General features: G+C 41.5%; 1 protein-coding gene and 1 long non-coding RNA gene across 2 annotated transcripts in view; both read left to right on the top strand.

Moving 5' to 3' along the window:
- smap2 (small ArfGAP2) overlaps positions 1-17949 on the top strand; it is a 248994-nt gene that overhangs the window by 77132 nt on the left and 153913 nt on the right. The window lies entirely within an intron of this gene.
- The window catches only part of LOC311061548, a 197056-nt gene that overhangs the window by 103808 nt on the left and 75299 nt on the right, over positions 1-17949 (top strand). The window lies entirely within an intron of this gene.

The following is a 17949-nucleotide window of genomic DNA, read 5'->3' as shown; positions in this document are numbered from 1 at the left end:
ATTGTCTGAAATGTGCTGTCCTGTTGGTAAGGCGAGGACGCAAAGCCTCGCGGTCACAACTATGCCTGGGTCTGGAAGTACCTCCCTCCCCATGGAACTAATATACGTATTCTTTGTACTCTGTCCATAGCTGAGCTGCGCTGAACGTGTTTTCAGCACCTGTGCCTCTAATACCTCGACTGAATTGAACAGGCAGCCCTTTGAGAATTGGGAAACCACTTGGATCATCGCTACCATGCCAAAGTGGTCTCAATGGCTCTCATTGCTTCTCTCTGCACATCGCCGTGGGGACTCAGGTTTTTTTTTCTCTCATCTCCTAATTTATTTTTTTCATCTCTTCCCTCTTGTTTATCGAACAACAATGAATACTATGCGTGTGATTTGAATAAAAGCCATGCACTTTCACTAAACCTTTGAACAATTGTAAAAAAAAAAAAAAAAAAAGAATATGTTTACATCTCGTGACACATAAACAACCCTTTTCTTCAAGCACATAAGACATTTGGCAGTTGTCCTATATGTCCTATAACCCACCCCTTTCTCTACTACAGTGCATTAAAGAGATGAGTAACACCCCGCCCCCCCCCCCCCCGCCCCCCCCCACATTCCATCCTAATTTCATCATTTTCTGTCTCTCTCTCTTTCGCCACCCACAAAGTATATAGCCTGTCCGAACGACAGGCCACTGAACTGCTCCATCTGTCTGCCCGCCCTCTCGCTCCTCAAACAGTAGCAGCAGTATATACTGTTTGGGAGAATGCAGTGGTGTAAAACGTACTCAAATGTTTTACTTAAGTAAAAGTATCAATACTGCAAGAAATACTCGTGAATGTCCGGAATTCTAAATTTGATGTAAAATTACCAAAATGTACCTAAAGTACCAAAAGTAGAAAGTACTCACAAGTTTTCAAATGTATAACGTGTATAAAAATCTTAAAATAGCAGATCTACAAGCTCACAATGCCTCGCATCGCGACGCATTGTGAGCTTGTAGATCGGCTATTTTCAAATGGCCGAAATGTATAAAGGGCTGAAATAGTTAATGTATGTTTTGTAATAATAATAAAACTCTACATTCTACAAAGTAACTATAGTAACTAAAGTTTTCAAATAATTGTAGTGGAGTAAAAGTACAACATTTGCCTTTGAGATGTAGTGGAGTAGAAGTAAAAGCGCTGGAAATTGGAAACACTCCAGTAGAAAAAAAATACCTAAAAGATTTACTTAAGTACAGTACTTTAGTAAATGTACTCAGTTACTTTACACCACCGGGAGGATGGGGCCGTGGTGGAGAGATGGAAGGGGGGGATGCTGGCAGGAAGAAAAGAGAAATGAAAGGCGAGAGAGGGAAAAGTGGGTTAAAGAGCGGTATGATGGATGAGACAGGGAGCTTTCCTGCTTGCTCTGGTGAGTCTAAATGGGGCCAGTGACATCTCTCTCTCTCCATCCCACTGCTATCCCTCTATCTCTGGCTCTGTTCCCTCCATCCTCCTCCCGTCTCTTCATCCCTCGGTTCCTCTATCCTTCTGTTCATCAATCCCTTCATTCCTCACTCCTCTATCTCTCCTTTCCCACCTCGAACGCTGGCAGCCAACCCAGAGTTACTCTGTCTTTTCTCACCACACCCCCCTGTCTCTGACTCCCTCTACCCCAGTGATAGGCTCTATGCACAGCAACCATATTGTAAAGACCTTCACAGGCGTGGGTGCATTTCGCCTTTCCGACATGTCGCCTTTCCGACGTTAACGAACCCTATACCTAACCCTAACCGCACGCGGAAGCCACTAGTCGGAGTGGCGAGATGTCGGAATGGAAGGAGCACCCCCACAGGCGTTACCAATGATACTAATGAAGGCTCTGTTCCATTCTGGTCAAACAGAGTCAGGGTTAATGTGCACGTTGGCTCACTGGAAACACTCTGCTACACCAGAGGGTCTCAACGTGTGGTCCAGGGACCCTCATGGTTCCTTGAGGGGGGTTCCAAATGGCCCCTTACAGGAGTGTAACAGGAGTGTAACAAATGGAACCAAATGGACCCTTACGGGTCCATTTGGTTCCATTTGTACACTCTCAGAGTTATGGGGGTCCTTGAAATAAAAAATGTTGAGAACCACTGTGCTACAGTAAATGGAACAGAGCCTTCATTAGAATCATTGTAACACCTGTGGAGTAAGGAAGAGGCCCAATTTCCTTCCAATATGGCTGCTGTGCATAGAGCCTATTCCCAATCTGTGGGCTGGGGCCCACTGGTGGGCCCTGAGCATATTGCAAGTGGGCCCCAAAAATAATTGGCAAAACAATATTATTATTTTTTTATAACAGCTGATCCTGGTAAGATCAAAACAAGGAATGCCAACAAATGAAACAAGCTGGTGGTGAGGAAGGCTAGCTCTATAGTTAATCATTGTCCCACAGGGATATTCAGCTTCACAGTCTGCTCCACAGAAAACACATAACAATGTAGCACAAAACAACATACTGTAACACCAAGATGATACACAAAGTCCCCAGGATACACAAACCAACAGCGAGGCAGTCTGTTTAGTGCAGCAATGGCTGAAGGGACAAAACTCCTACTAAAACTAACGTTTTGTTGTTGTTTTTTGTTTTGTTCTGTATCTTCGTCCAGATGGCATGAGTGTAAAGTGACGATTGAGGGGATGATCGGTGGCATTTGCCATTTGTGAGTACTAAACCTGCGATGGCTTTATCGCTCATATCAGAAAGTGCAGTGGTGTAAAGTAAGTACATTTACTCAAGTACTGTACTTATGTACAATTTTGAGGTACTTTTACTTTACTGGGGTATTTCCAATTTTCAGTACTTTTACTTCTACTCCACTACATTTCAGAGACAGATATTGCACTTTTACTCCACTGCAATCATTTGAAAACTTTAGTTACTAGTTACTTTGCAGATATACATTATTACATTATAAAACATACATTAACCACTTCAGCCCTATTGTATACCTAGGCTATTTGAAAATAGCTGATCTACAAGCTCACAACGCGTTGCATCGCGACGCGTTGTGAGCTTGTAGATCTGCTATTTTCAAACATTTTAGTACTTTTACTTTTGGTACTTTAAGTACATTTTGATACCAAAACGTTTGTACTTTTACTCAAGTAAATTTTGAATAACAGACTTTTACTCATAACAGAGTACTTCTACATTGCATTATTGATACTTTAACTTAAGTAAGTACTTTTTCCACCACTGAGAAAGTGTGGGTGTGGGAAATTGGAGTTAAACTGGACAATTTTGGAGGTGGTGTCAGGGGGGAGGATGAGGAGGAAGCTGGTGGTCGCTATCCTGGTGAACCCACTTGCACTTGCACATGGACTATTTGGATGTACACTACAAAACCATGACAGACGGTTGGAGAAGGATACTGTTTTGAGACTGCAATGCGCTGTGATCTTGTAGATTTTAGCTATTTGTTGTATGACAAAGTACTATACAGTATATAGAGCTGAAGTGGCTAAGTACAATGTGTGTTTGTGCTCTGCTTCAGTATTAAATCTTATAAATGATCATGCTTTATTATGTTACGTACTGTATAAACTATACAGTATATAAAAAGTAGCAGTGCTTCGGGCAGCTGCACAATGAAAATGCCTCTTGAGCATTAATGGTTCTGAAGTCCCAATGAAATTATATAATTTGAATTAATATTTAATTATATAATAACATAATCAGAGTTGGGCTGTGTAATACATTTACTTTCAATATCTTAAGTACATTGGGATAATAGTTCTGTACATTTATATTGCATATTAAATACTTATTTTCAATAGTTATTTTGCTTAAGTAATGATCTGAGTACTTCCTCCACCACTCCTACACTCCTATACTCCTAAACTCCTTGTGCATTTTGATTGTACGACCTATGGTTCAAGAGTTATAGGCCAAAACGGGAAGTGGGCTGTTATAGCATCACTATGAGGGTCAGTTTGGAAATAACTGGGCTGGACATTCTTCCTTGGCCTATTGGGAGTGTGCCTGCAAAGTTTCACGGCAATCAGATGCTGCGTTCATGGTGAGTGGTAGCTGTGTGGTAGCTGTGTGGTAGCTGCTCACAGACAAATGAACACGGACGGACAGACAGGCAGGGCCCAGGGGCCAACGTTGGAGCCAATAGAGTCGGCACACTAACGTTTCAGACGATAGAAGCATGCGCAGTAGAATTACAAATGCAGTCTTGCAATACCAGATTTCTGTGGCTTCAATAATCCTCAGCGGTTCTGGGGGCTTGGATAGCCTACACTAAGTCAACTACCAGTCCCAAACTGCACCGCACCAAGAAATCAGTCAATCACAAACTTTCAAATTCAGTTCATTCTTCGGGCACTCTAAAATCAATCATTTATTTCATGGAAAGAACGTCATCAAACAGTCACTTAATATAACATAAATAACATAGCAGCTCAGACAATGCAAAGATGACTAGAAAGTCCCTGTCCCTGCCAAACTCTCTCAGACCTGTGTCTGAGTCTATAGTCTAGGCTATCTATTAGTCTAGGGCAGGGGTTTTCAATTTTGACCCAGGGACCACTATCCTGACTAATAGCAACCCGGGGACCACCACTATTGTGCGTGGTGGGTCCATCATAGACCCACCCCACACAATAGTGGTGGGGGTTCATGCACCACAGGGAGCTGGAGAAAATAGCTATAATATCAATATAATATCTAATAAAATACAGTTATTTTGTTTGAATTTAATGGAATATGATTAAGGATTACTGTGATTATGGTAAGCTCACATTTCATATCACACACACACCATACAGTAAGAACTCTTACTGTATGTTTATTTCATATTCATTTGTTTGCTTGTCCATCAAACATCGCTCAAAACATAATCGGTGCTCTAGGACTCTCCAAAATCGGGATTGGCATCAGATCCAAGATCTGGCATGGGTCGAGCCCTCTCCTCTTCCCTGTGTCTCTGACAGCCCCCCGCCCCCCCTCTCCGTCTGTGACCTCCTCTCTTCCCTGTCCCAGACCAGACACCCAGCATGACACTGCAGGTCAGGATGAAAGCTGCTGGGATCGACCCGTGCTCTCCTCCCTGTCTTATTTACCGCTGGACCTCTAGAAGGAATGTGCGTCGGAACGCGGTCAGATCCAGAGGGAAGAAGATAAGAGCTAGTATGTAGGTCTCTCATTCTCTCTCTCTCTCTCTGTAGCCTCTCTCGCTATGCTTTTAAGATCTCCATCACTTGCTTCCACGTAATCGCTTTCATCTCCCTTTCATCGTTGACCTAATTCTCAGGTTACACATGTGTAGCGTGTGTGTGTGTGTGTGTGTGTGTGTGTGTGTGTGTGTGTGTGTGTGTGTGTGTGTGTGTGTGTGTGTGTGTGTGTTTGTGTTTGTGTGTGCATTCAGTTATGTGTCGGTTTGCTTGTATGTTAATACAATGTCTATGTCAATGTGTCTATTCTGATTATGATTCTGTCTCTGTGTATTTTTGTGTGTATTTTTGTGTGTGTGTGTCTGTGTGTGTGTGTGTGTGTGTGTGTGTGTGTGTGTGTGTGTGTGTGTGTGTGTGTGTGTGTGTGTGTGTGTGTGTGTGTGTGTGTGCGTGCGTGCGTGCGTGCGTGCGTGCGTGCGTGCGTGCGTGCGTGCGTGCGTGCGTGCGTGCGTGCGTGCGTGCGTGCACCCGTGCACCCGTGCATACGTGGGTGCGCCTACGTGCGCGATATTAATGTTTTATTAATATTGTGGGGACCCTATTTGGTTCCCACAAGGAAAACAGTTATGTTTGTGTGTGTGTGTGTGTGTGTGTGTGTGTGTGTGTGTGTGTGTGTGTGTGTGTGTGTGTGTGTGTGTGTGTGTGTGTGTGTGTGTGTGCGTGTGTGTGTGTGTTATACAACACTTCGGTATCTCATTAGCAAATCCAGTCTGAAGAGGCCTACACAAAACAACCCCTAGATCCTCAGCCAATCACAAACCCTAATCTGGAACCATATCTTTGTTAAGGTGTACCGCTTAGCCAGTGCACTGTGGCCTACAGGTGTTAGTCAGCCTACAAGTACAAAATCACATGCACACAAACGCATGCTCGCAACGTTAAACACACTAAAACACACTAAAACACACACACACACACACACACACACACACACACACACACACACACACACACACACACACACACACACACACACACACACACACACACACACACACACACACACAACACACACACACACAAGAAACCTCATTTCAACAAACACAACCACACACACCCACAGATTAAGCTCACTCATTAATATAATGAAGCGTAAAAGTTGTAATTGTCTGTTTTGCCCCCTGTGCGTCTGTCCGTCCATCTGTCCAATTTTTCATATTCCATCCTGATTGGCTAAGATTGGCATCTAAAGTTTGCAGGAATGGCTCGTTTTGAACAAAATGCCTCAAATCATGAACGCAGCGTCCGATTGCCGTGAGACTTTTCACGCACATTCCCACTAGGCCGAGGTAGAAATGCCACCCTTTTCACATTGGCCTATTGTAGCAAAGCACAGGGGAAAAAAATATATTACTCCTATAGATTTTGTCCAAACATCATGCAAATCAGTACACATTATCTCTATAGTCATGTGATCAAGACGGATGTGTCAATTTTTCATAATCCATCCTGATTGACTAAGATTGGCATTTAAAGTCTGCAGGAGAGGTCAGTTTTCAACAAAATGCCTCAAATCATGAACGCAGCGTCCGATTGCCTGTTATAGCACCACCAGGAGGCCGATTTTTGCAAAACAATTTCTTTGCTATTAATCCTACAGATTTTGTCCGGACATCACGCAAATCGGTGCACCTTATCTCTATAGTCATGTCCTCAAGACGGACCTGTCCGATTTTTCGTATTTCATCCTGATTGGCTAAGATTGACTTTTTCTAGTTCGACTTTCATTTCAAAGAGTACTCAGGCCAGCAGCGGTGAGCTATAGCTCTGATGTGTGGTCAGGCTGTGTGTGCATGCGTGTGTGTGTGTGTGTGTGTGTGTGTGTGTGTGTGTGTGTGTGTGTGTGTGTGTGTGTGTGCATGTGTGTGTTTGTATGTTTGTGTGCGCATGTGCATATGACTAACTGGCCTTTACATCTGCCAGTTCTAAGAACGGCATCCCACTGTGCAATGTGCATGTGTGTGTGTGTGTGTGTGTGTGTGTGTGTGTGTGTGTGTGTGTGTGTGTGTGTGTAATGCATGTGTGCATGGCTGTTTGATGGTGGATGATCCAGTGCAAACTGATCGGCGTGGCCTTTTGACTTGACAGATACCTTGATTCTATCTGACATATCTCTCCCCACGACTCCATCTAAGCTGTAGGCTGTGCGCACGCACGTGCGCACGCACGCACGCACGCACGCACGCACGCACGCACGCACACACACACACACACACACACACACACACACACACACACACACACACACACACACACACACACACACACACACACACACACACACACACACACACACACACACACACACACACACACACACACACACACACACACACACACACACACATGCTCTCCCTCCCTTTTGGTCTCATACACACACTCACTCTCTGTCCCTCTTATAAAAACATACTTTTATAATCTCTCTCTCCCTCCCACACACACTTCACCCGAATTGTCCTGGTGAAGGTTTCAGCAGAGTTGGCTTCCTTCTAAGGCCTCCTACAAGGCTCATAGCAGATAGCTCACAGCTGCATTCAGAGGGGGGGGGAAGAAAAAAAGAAAGAAAGCTGGTACACTACACATACCCATCCAACCGTGGAATAAACTGTGTGTCGCACAGAAAGCCATGAATACTTGATAGACGCATGTGACTTATAGTATGTGCCCCTCAGTTGTTGTGAGGGCACAGTGCCAAGATGGAGGCCAAACAGACAGATAAGAGGGGACTTGTGGGGTTTTGGTGCTTAGTCGGACACCGGCTTAAGGTATTGTCATGTTTTCCCTTACACTTCCATATTTACACAATTCAACGATGAACTTCTGTACTGTACACGTCTTCATTGCAAAATACTGAGTGTTCAGTTAACTATGATAGTGTAAAGTAACATGCAACCAAATGGACCCCTACACTCTCTGAGAACAACTTTACTGCGTGATTATGGCATAAAATCATAATCATCAATATTGGTCAGAATTAAGATAACAATTATTTAACTACATTTTACTCATTGACTTTGTTAACAAGCATTTATTGAAAAAAACAAAACTTGTATTTACTCTGTATTTTGCTCTGTTATTGGCTGGCTCATAGACCACTTTGTATTTGATAAATCTAATAGGTCATATTGCCTTGGAGCAGACACCACTGTGTAATGAATCTTGCACAATATGTGTTGCTCCAAGTCAGACTCTTTGAAAACAAAGCGGTTTGTAAACTGCTGAATTGGTTTTACCTTTCTTGTTGACCAAGGGCTCTCTGAGCCTCTCTCTATGCCTTATCTTAGCTTGAGCCGAACTAAACATGACACAAGCCTAACTGAGAGTGAAAGCACACCGCTGTGAGCTAAAGAGCACAAGAAAAATAACACAAGATAAAACGAGAGCATCATTTCAAATTGAAATGTGGCACAATAATGGTTTTATAGCCATTATTTGTTTTCATTAATCATTGGAAGCTGTGTAAATGTAATGTAATGTAAAATCAAATGTGATTAATTGAGTAGTAATGGTGTACGCTTATTGAAACCATACTGATGTCATTTGATTTTTCTTCCACACACCCAAATACCTACAACAGCAGTGGGAAGTATCAGAAGTTAAAGGTGAAGCAACACAGAACTATAAATAAAATATTCTGGCTTAAAGGGATATTTCACTTTCAAACATGTTTGGGGTAATTTTAACGCCTACTCAGGCTTTTGAGTTTCACTCCAGACAGTTTTTAAGCTTGATTGCTTGCTTGATTCAGATATTTGATATTCATTTTATCAGACACGTCCCCTTCCTATACAAACCCATTGTAACTTCAAACTCCATTTTAACCATGTTGGATTCATTGTAAAGGTTGGTTCTGGTGACTGATATTGTCCTTCTAATAGGTGAGGGGCCGTGTTTTTAAAAAATTATAAAAAATAAATGAAAAAAGTAATTGAAAAAACACGGCCCCAGGCCCTCACGCATTACGCTGCATCTACACCAGACTTTTCAAAGCGAGCGTATGCGTTTGTTTAGATCCAATTGATATCAATGATACCGGCTACACCAGGCGTGCGGATACGCGAGTCCCGCATTCGCAGGCTTTAAAATAGGACTGGATCTAAAAGTGCGTGTGTGCGTGTGTGCGTGTGTGCGTGTGTGCGTATATGCGCGTGTGTGTGAAAATTCTCTAGAAGAAGGCCAATATCAGTCACCAGAACCAAGGACGAGTGTTTTCATTGAATCTATCATGGTTAAAATGGAGTTTGAAGTTACATTGGGTTTGCATAGGAAGGGGGCGTGTCTGATAAAATGAATATCAAATATCTAAACACTGAATCAAGCAACTTAAAAACTATCTGGGGTGCTAACAAAAGCCTGAGTAGGCGTTAAAATTACCCCAGTGAATATCCCTTTAAATATAATTCCTAACACTGCTGAAACTAAGATGTATTGAAAATCAGTGTAGGGCAATAATATAGTTCAGAAATGTGTGTTTGGTAGATTATGCCTCTGTTGTGACAATGCTTATTGACAATAACTTTATACCGTCACTTTATACTGCCGATGGCAAACAGCCTATTCTGCTTATTCAGCTGTGTTTCTCATAAAAAGGTATAAAGGTATAAAATAAAAGTATTGGCAAGAAGTATTGGTATAACAACAGAGACATAATCTACCAAACGCACATTTCTGAACTTTTTGTTTAGATGTATACAGTATTAGTCAAATATTACATTCACCAGTAACCAGTAGTACAATTTATTACAATTGCCAAATAAGTTATATTAATTATTATACAAGTAACTTTGAGTTATATGTTACAATGAACGTGATTTGTTTAGATAGACAATGTTTAACATATGCCTGTAGGCATTGCCCTACTCAGGAACGATGCAAGTCGGGAACGATGCATGTTGGGAATGAATGCCCCACCCAGTTATGCAATACCCGTTGTACCCAAAGTTTCTGTTGTACCCGTTGTACCCATACTTAGTGCATTATCATAGCACTTGAAGTCTATTACATCAGTACTATGACATATATCGTAATAGCGTCACATTGATGACATCAGAGATCAAAAAGTATTTCACCACAAATTTGCGGTCCTAACCGGTTGTTGTCCTCACAAGCATATAAATACCAAAATGTTTGTGTGTGTGTGTGCGTGTTCATATACACACCTGCTATAATGCCAACATGACATAATCTCACACCTCACCATGCATGCACTTGGCTTAGCTCAAGTGTTGGCAGATGACAACAGCCTATAATATGGCTACTCTACAGTTCTCTCTCTCACACACACACACACACACACACACACACACACACACACAGCCGGTTGGGAAGCGGAAGGTTCTCGGTTTGATCCCCCGGCTCCCCCTGGGTTGGTGTCGAAGTGTCCTTGAGCAAGGCACTGCGTGAACCCCTAACTTGGAGGTTCACTCAGTACCTTAACTGCTACCGATAAGCAGGTTGGTGCCTTGCATTGTTTCCTCCACCATCGGTGTGTGAATGGGTGAATGTAATGCACATTATGAAGCATTTTGGATAAAGGCGCTAAAAAATAAATGCACCATTCACCACATACACACACACGCACGCACGCACGCACGCACGCACACACACACACACACACACACACACACACACACACACACACACACACACACACACACACACACACACACACACACACACACACACACACACACACACCTGCACTATTGCAGGCTTTAATAACATAGAGGTGTGTTGCCTAGTAGTCTATTCAATTGTTAAACTGAAAAGCTGAATAACACGCACCTCCTAGCACTTTCACACTAGTCTCACCTTTTCCCTTAGATGGCTAATTATGTCACAATGTCCAGAAACTATTCCTAGCCTATATCTCCATCAAATAAATGCCATGAGGGTAGGTAGCAATATATACAGTAGAGATGTAGGATAGATAGATAGATAGATAATAAGATGAAAATAAGTACATTTTCACTCTTTCCGTGGAATATGATTAAATGTAAAGGATTTTTTAAAAATAATAGATTACATTTTGCACAGTGACTGTCCATGCACCTGGATTGTTTAGATTCCATCTAATGTGCCAGCCCAGCTGGGTATCATCAGTGACACTGATGATAATAATAACACCCAGTCCCGTCCATGCCTGTGTAGTTTTTTACCAGTTATTAATTGGCCAATGTTGCTAAACTAAGAACAGACTGGAGCAATTCATTAATCCCAGCTCACACTAATAGGCTATTTAGTGTTTCTTATCCTCCAAAAATAGACCTACACGCTATGAGAATGACTAAATACAATAGTAACTGTCACCACTTTGAGCCACATGCCCATTCAATGACATTAGAGTGATTAATAATGTCGTAAATTACGCTCTATTCCAGTGGTTCCCAAACTTTTTAGCTCAAGACCCAAAATAGAAATTAGACGTTTACCCGGCCGGTACCCAAACTAGTGAAAATAGCAGATCTACAAGCTGATTTTAATTTATGGGATTTCTTGGATTTTTAAAATTTTATTCATTTATTCATGTAATTCTTTTGAAAAATCATTGATTTTTTTTATTCTTGAAAAAAAATGTTTTGACATTTACTCATGACCCATAAATAAACATTGGTGGTCCACAACCCAAAGATGGGTCCCGACCCATTGTTTGGGAAACAGTGGCCTATACAGCACATGTATACCGAATATTAAGACATCGCCAAGTGCCATCATCATCATCCTCATCCTCCACGATATGCCGCACCAACAGTTGGGCACCATGCGAGGAGAGCATCATAATCATAACATAAACACTTACCGCTTTACAGCAAGGAGCAGCAGCGATCAAGGCTAAGGAACGGGGTCGAAACAAGTTGTCAAATAACGGATGGCTTCTGTCGCATCTGTATGAATGTCATCGTTTTGGGTTTGATTTGTGCAGAGCCTGGTGCGATCAGATGGACCGTTAGGGTTGTCTCTCTCAACAGTTCTGCGTTGTAGCTGCTGCTTCAGCTTGTTGTCACACTGACTGTCTGACTGCATCCAAGGCGCGGTGTGTGAGGAGAGGTAGGATAGAGAGGAGAGATGCCAGATTTTGAGAGAGAAATAAGCAAACCAGGTCTATGAAAACAAGCCCAAAGAGAAGCGACTAGGCCCACTGTATGGGAAATATTGGGTCCCATATGTGGGTCGCGGACCAATTTTTATGGGTCAGGAGTAAATAAATATCCCTTTATTTATTTATTTTTTCCTATAGATTTCGTTATTATTTCTTTTTTTTTTTTACAAGAAAAACTAAACAAAAAAAGCAATATTTTTCAAGGATTAGAAAAGAATTCAATGTTTTTTCAAAAACATTTCATACATGAAAAAAAAAAAAAAAAAATCAAAGAAATTCCATACATTTTCTGAGATTTTCTAAGTGCGTTATAAATAAAAATGTATTATTATTATTATAAATTAGAAAACAAATGTTTAAAGAAGTATAGTGAAATATTATCATTAGTTTGGGTCCCAGTTTGGGTCCCTCAACAACCAATATTTACAAGAGATTTTACAGAAGAACAAGCCAAAAGTTGCTTATAATAAGCAAACATGGCAACCCCACCACTGGAGGCTGGGGGTAGGGGGGGCTCCACACTATGGTGGCATGCATGGTGTACGTGTGATTTTGTAGCCAAACAATGAAGAAAAAAATTGATAAGTTCCTTCTCCAAATAATGTTTAGCCTATTGGCCTATATGTTCACACAATCAACCAACACAATAGGCTATTTTAAAGATATGCCTGATATGTTTTTGGTTAAAACGAAAGTGAGAAGGTTGAAGCTCTATATTCAGATAGTCATTGCTATGGAGTGTTTGTTCATCTCTCCAATGAAACAGAAAATCGATTTTGGGTTGCCAATTTAATCCAATTAGGAGAATACCCATGAATCAGCTTAAATTTTATGTCTGCTCATTTCTTTGTGTCATATCACTTTAATTTCACTTGTTTATACTGTTTGAGTTCTCTCTCCTGATTGGATAAATTGCTGATTGCTATCAGAATATAGAGCTATTTAACACTTATTTTAAGAAAAGAAAATGACTCACTGCACCTCTAATGTGTTGTCCCTGCATGTGCATGCATGTGTGTGTGCGAGAGAGAGAATGCATATTTTAGTAACTGTGTTTATGGTTTTCATATGGATTCAAGAATGCATTAAATCTTGGCATGGCTGCATAGATGTCATCACAGACCACTGATGATATTTAAGTTCTATGTTAAAGTGTTTGAGAACAGGGGGTTATGGTGTGTAATGTGATGCTATGGGAGAAGAAAAATACCCCCTAAGCCAGTGGTTCTCAAAATGTTCCTGGTAGAGGACCGCGGACCCCCATCTGAAAATATTCTGTGCTAGGAACCCCCCATACAAGATTTGCGTTGTTAAAATGTTTCAAAAAATTCTTCAAAGATTCTTGGAAAATATCTGATCTACAAGCTCACAATGTGACGCGTTGTGAGCTTGTACATCGGTTATTTTCAAATACCCAGTGTATAGAATTTAAACTGTTGATGCTATATTTTGCTAGGGACCCCCTGGAACCCCCTCAAGGACCCCACTTTGAGAACCACTGCTCCGGGCTACTCTACTGTTTATCTGTGAACAGTCAGTCAGCCTATCAAAGACTTGCTGGGTCTGACCCAAACACCTCATCAAAGTCTGGGTTTCATCCAAAGAGAACACAGTCACAGTCTAGCCTTTGAATGTTCTGAATCTGACACCTTGGATTGTTTTACAATACAGTACAGCCAATAAAAGCAGCGTTATGTAATCCAAAAACATTTTAAGATGTCCTGCCAAATGGAACTTCAATGTGGAAACCGATGCCTTGCATGCGTTTGTTTGCGCGCTGTGAATAACAGTACCTAATTCTGTTTATTCTGAGATAGCAATGCCACGTGTTTATTTTTTTTGTTATATGTCCTCAAATACATATCTAGACTTGGAGATTTTTAAGTTATGAGTGTAAGTGAATTGATGGGTCATGGGTGGCAGCATCCCAGCTGAGTGTTTACAATATATCCTGTTATTATGTGCATCCAACTCAGGTGTCCTAACAAAAAAAAAGGCATGGGTTTCCGAGGCTACGTGTTCTGTGACTGTGTTGCATTTGCTCAATTGACCAGACTTCCTATCATCTCATATGATGCAAAACACATGCCTGTACACACACACACACGCGCGCACACACAACATCAATACACACAGCATATTGATTCCTCATTCACTTTACACATGTAAAATGAGTCTTATTGCTCTCCAATTCAACCAGTATAGTTCTCAGGTTAGTTCTAGTCAACCAATTACTATGCACAAACATGCTTTCATAAAACATAGTATTACCCTATGAATTACTCATATTATTTGAACTAATCTAGGTTCATTGATGATCATCTGAGACCTATACTATAACGTTTGAGCATTTAGCTCTTATCCGGAGGGACTTCCAAGTGTGAGATCAGAGTAAATGGTATGAACCCTGGTCAACAAATGACAGAGTAAATGGTCACACAAACAGCGTGCAAAGAAAACAATTTAGTGCAAAGAAAACAATGCGGGCATCTTCATCTCAGAAATCCTTCCAGCAGCTACAGTATAGGGCCGTTGTGCTGTTCAGCGGACCATGCAACGAGCCACTCAAACAGGCATAAATCAGTGGCCTGCAGGATCAATGTCCTGTTTCCCAGAGGCATGCCACTGTGGCACAACACAATCAATTCCACCGTGCTAAGAGTCTTTGTTCCAATTACCAGGCCATGTTCTCCTCTGCCACAGCAACAGGGAATGGTCCAAAATCACTGCTCATTAAACATTAAACCAGCCAGTGCTGAATTCAAAGCTGGTGTTCTGCAACGACAGGGCCCTAAGGTTAAGGTAGAAGCAAGTGCTGCTCTAACCATGCCTATGTAACAATTAAAGGCCAACCGTTGCCAATCCCGATTTTGAAGAGTCCGACCTAGACCATCGATTACCGATGTTTTGAACCATATTTTGTCAAAAAGTGCAACATTTGCGAAAGAATTTGAAAAACTTAGATTTGATTAAAGTTTCTATTTGAGAACATTTAACATATAAGTAAATCCATTCAAGCCCTATTCAAACACTTTACGATCTACAAGCTTATAGATCTGCTATTTCTGAAAATAATGACAAGGTGGCTAAAATCAGGACACATCAGTGCATAATTGCCAATAGACAGGTTTCCTGTTAGTAAACATGAGAGGATATGACCGCGCAGAGGAGGGGGAAGCCTATAGAGGGCGCCATTACCCGCAGCACCTCTGGTCAAATGTCCATTCAAAAAAGAAATGATCTTCACATAACATAACAACAGAGTGAACGGCGCAACAATTCGTTTCCCCCGAGCATGCGCAGATTGCGCATTCTGCTCTGTGATGACGTCGCGCGGAAATCCGTCTATACCAATGTCGTCCAAAAAGTGAAATGATGGCAGATATATCGGCCACACCGATATAGTATCTGTCAGGCTCTAGTAACAATAATAACAACAATACATTTTAGACGAGTAGTTCTCAAACCTTTTCATGCCAAGGACCCCCAAATTGAGTATATATTTGGCTGTGGACCCCCCGCCCATCTGAAAATGTTTTGTGCCAGGGACCCCCAGAAGAGAAGATTTGTGTTAAAAAAAAAATGTATGCAACATTTTACAATACTTTCAAGATTTTTATTTTAAATATTCAAAAATAGCAGATGTACAAGCTCGCAGCACGGCACAAAGTGACGCGCTGTGAGCTTGTACATCTGCTATTATTGAACAGCCAAATTTATCTGGGAACGCCCTGGAACCCCACTAGGACAGGAAACCAAAGCCAGCGTCACTGTTACAGTTCACTGGATCAGTCCATCCCACCCTGCCGGGTAAAAGTGTAAAAGTCTAAATAGGGCATTAGTAGGGCAGCGGGTCCCCAGTGCTCCTATAGAGCAGCGTGTTAAATGTATTAGAGCCGCATCCATGGAGATGTATTTGGCCATGTTGCTGGGGTCAAGTCCCAGGTAATTCAGTTAGTCCCCCTGTACACATAATCAACTCTGTGTGTGTGCGTGCGTGCGTGTGTGCGTGCGTGCGTGACTGGATCCCTGTTATCCATGATCTCATGGTAGGCTGGGATAAGACAAGTAAGGATAAAAAAGGAAATGGATGCCGTTTGCATGGTGGGACAGCCGCAGGCATGTTTATGGCCGTGTATCTGTGTATGGGTGTAACCAACAAAATAAATGGCCACTGCAATTTCAAAATGTCATTTCTCAAGAATCCAATCTCACGTGTGGAGAATTGTAAACAAGCAAAGTGTCCACCCTATATCCCTCTGAGAATATTCAAGAATTTCTCAAGACTTTCTCAAGAATCCAATCTCACATGTGGAGGATTGTAAACAAGCAAAGTGTCCATCCTATCCCTCTGAGAATACTCAAGAATTCCCGAGGGGGGTGGAGGAGAAAATTACAGTGGACGTAAATGCACTGTACTCATCACTATCGACAGCATGTGGTCTTAAAAGTGACATTTGAAGAGTAATTATAGAAAGTGCTTAATATACCACAATTACAAGGTAATATCGCAGGCTTAAGTGATTAACCGTTCAAAATTGAAAATGCATTATATAATAAAGTGTATTTGTCAGTATGTGTGCAATGTGTACAGTGTGTGATATGCAAGTGTGTGTATGTTCAAGCATGTACTGATACACATGTATGTATACAGTAAGTATGCATTGGGCGCACACAGGGCCTCAGACTCACCCATCATCTTTAATATGCTCTGATCTGCGCTGTGCAGCTCATGCATACATTATTGAAAAACAGCAACTGCAGCAGTAACTGGATAGGCCTGCTTATTTGCTGTTGAAGAAACAAACACAAGAAAATCGCAATCACTCATATTTCTTAGCGTTCAAATCAAGTCTTTGAACATATTCTTTTTTTTTCTTTTTTTTTTTAAGTAAGCCTGAAATGAGCATGCAAGAGCGTTTTCACCAGATATTTTTCTCTCCCCATCACACATTAATCTGGTGAATTATTTATGCACTATCTGCTTGCAGGCAGGGGGGATTGCTGGCAAAGAGTGAGCAGAAGGAGAGAAATTTACTATGTGGAGCCTGGCTGACTCATATCAATGTTGTGTTACCATTTATAGCTATATGCATAGAACTGCATTGTCTATAGATGCCTTAGACCTGAGCAGCAGTGTTAGATAATTGACTATTGATGACTTGATCTTCATCTCTCTCCCTCTCTCACTGGAGACGGCTCGAGCTCAGTTTCACCGCTTGCCGATAACGGTCCCTGTCAGCTAAAAATATGCCCCACTCAGCAGTGCTAAAGCTCCTATAGCAGCAAAACGGCTTATTGCTTTCTCTTTGCTTTTATCTTGATCCCACTAACTGCCCAAAACATAATGACTATCCATTTTAAATCCCACTCACTCATTGCTGCCCATCAATTGAAAGACTACTAGCCTGTGTCAATGAATATCTTGAGGCCATCATGGTGGTGTAAATTGATTATGTGGGTCAGTTGGTTTGATTTAATATCAGTCACACAAGGATCAGAGTAAACAATAAAGGACAAAATTGATTAGGTTGAAAACTGGTGAGAAACGTCTAACCATACGTGAGATGATCTGACAATAAGCAATACCATGGTGGCTAGAATACAAAACAAAACATCTTAGCCACTGAATTGGCATAGTCTCTCTCC

The sequence above is a fragment of the Gymnoscopelus microlampas genome (genome assembly GCF_963454915.1).
Source record: "Gymnoscopelus microlampas genome assembly, chromosome: 15".
NCBI classification, from domain to species: domain Eukaryota; kingdom Metazoa; phylum Chordata; class Actinopteri; order Myctophiformes; family Myctophidae; genus Gymnoscopelus; species Gymnoscopelus microlampas.
The sequence above is the reverse complement of the archived record's forward strand: the minus strand, read 5'-3'. Positions and strand labels throughout refer to the sequence as shown.